A 2,500-nucleotide genomic window follows, 5' to 3' on the forward strand; every position below is an offset into this window, starting at 1 on the left:
CTAAAACTTTTGCCATCCTGAACTCTTACAACTTGTACTTCTGCCATCATGAGGTCTACGAACCAGAATAACCCATGATTCACACTGCAGACCAGACTAGTTTTCATGCAGCCTGAGGTTTCTTCTTCCACAGGATATACCGCAGAAGACTCTAATTTAATGTGACAGACTTCTCTCTCTCTCTCTCTCTCTCTCTCTCTCTCTCTCTCTCTCTCTCTCTCTCTCTCTCTCTCACACACACACACACACACACACACACACACACACACACACACACACACACACACACGGTGCAGGGAATTAAGTGTGTTTCCTGCAGCTGAGTTGTATGTGTCTGTTAGTGTGTATATGTTTACTGACAGTTCTCCTAATTCATGCTGTCAGAGTGGCTAATACTCTCACTGCACTCATTTAAATATCACACCAATGCAATCTAATGAGTCAAACACACACACACACACACACACACACACACACACACACACACACACACACACACATAGACCAAAAGACAGGACTCAATGACTGATGATAAAAAGAGAGAGATTGTGTGCTGGAGACGAATGATGACTGTGTGAAATCCAACCTATCAAATCATGTGTGTGTGTGTGTCAGTCAGAGAGGGGGAAAGAGAGAGCATGTGTGTGTGTGTGTGTGTGTGTGTGTGTGTGTGTGTGTGTGTGTGTGTGTGTGTGACTGAGAGAGAGAGAGGGGTGGGTTGATATCCATCCATCTATTTGTCCAGCCATCTGTCTATTTGAAAGAAAAAAAAAAGGAACAAAAGTGAAAGAATAAAGAAAAGAAAGAAAGTTGTTTGATTTCCATGAGTGTGTTACGATTGTTGTAGAGGGTGAGATTAAGCGAAGCTGCTGATTGGTCAGCTGCTGTAAAAAAAAAATAAATAAAAATAAAAAAACATTATGACATCATCAACCGGCAGTTGGAATTTAAAATCTGAATGTAAACATTCATTTAAAATCTGTAACAATCTGTGTGTGTGTGTGTGTGTGTGTGTGTGTGTGTGTGTGTGTGTGTGTGTGTGTGTGTGTGTGTGTGTGTGTGTGTGTGTGTGTGTGTGTGTGTGTGTGATTGAGGGGGTTAAAGATTGCTTTCTCAGGATTCCAGAAGATCAAAGCGAGTGTTGCTGTGGCGATGGTTGCTGCCTGGGAGGTTGCCGTGGTGACCACTGCCCATGCTCATCACTCCCCTCTGCTCACTCTCTCACCTGAACACAAGTCAGAGGTGCGGAGAGGAACGAACACCGTCGAGCTGAACGTCGAGCTTCCCTGTTCGTCTAAGTGGCAAACTTTCAGCTCGTTAGCTTCTCATACAGACTTTTCACTAACAGCCTGGAAAAAAAAACACTGAATTTTATAAAACAGGTTTTTTTTTTTGACCAAAATCCAGACAGGACAGAAACGTCTGGATCTGTAAACAGCAGACAAGAGGTGAGAAGAGAAAAGTGAGGGAACGAATCAGAGATTATTTCCACACCGACGTTCAGAGATCGTACGAGTAAAGAGACGATGATGAGTGACTTTTACCTCAGGAACTGTTTCCTGTAGTGAATTTAAACCACATGAACACCTTGCTATACGTTCTAATACGTTCTATAACAACAGTAACAGTGTATAGGATAAAACATCGACTCTGGTGCTAAGACTATAAAGAATAAATAAATAAATAAACAGCATCTGGACTGCGTAAGAACCGTCACCTGGTTTTATAACAGGATAATTTACAGTGAAATCTCTGCTGAAATTAACACTTCATTTTGTCATGTCTGGGAGCAAGTTGTGTTGTCGGCTCTCTTTGATAATGACGTGACCTCGCGTGTAAAAGAGGAGACGTTTCGCTCAGGGATTCGGCAGCATGACCTGTTGATCACAGAGACTCTGTTTACGTCGGTTATGATCCTCTTGTGAAATCAGTCACAGAAACATCTAGTGTGACTGAGTCATATCGTATTACTGCTGTGGGAATAATGTACTACTTATATATATATATAATCTATAAACGTGAGAGGGGGGGGTGAGGGAGAGAGAGAGAGCGAGAGAGGGAGAGAGAGAGAGAGTGAGAGAGGGAGAGAGAGAGAGAGAGACAGGGAGGGAGAGAGAGAGTGGAGAGAGAGAGAGGAGAGAGAGAGAGGAGAGAGAGAGTGGAGAGAGAGAGAGGAGAGAGAGTGGAGAGAGAGAGAGGAGAGAGATCCCTCTCTCTCTCTCACTCTCTCTCTCTCTCTCTCTCTCTCTCGCTTCTCTCTTTCTTTCTGCTTTCTTCGTTTCTCTCTCTTTATCTTCTTATTTTCTCGTTCTATCCATATCATCTATCCCTTGCATCGTATCTTCTCTCTGCCCCTCCTATATCTACTCTTCTCGGTGAGATGGTTTCTGAGTTTCCTACCACTTTACTCCTACTACTCTCGTATCGTACGGGATTACTTCTTCGCTCTCTGGTTATTTGGGGCATCTTCTGCTCCTCTCTATTATCTCTCTTCTCTCTC

Source organism: Tachysurus fulvidraco, chromosome 7 (genome assembly GCF_022655615.1).
Source record: "Tachysurus fulvidraco isolate hzauxx_2018 chromosome 7, HZAU_PFXX_2.0, whole genome shotgun sequence".
NCBI lineage: Eukaryota > Metazoa > Chordata > Actinopteri > Siluriformes > Bagridae > Tachysurus > Tachysurus fulvidraco.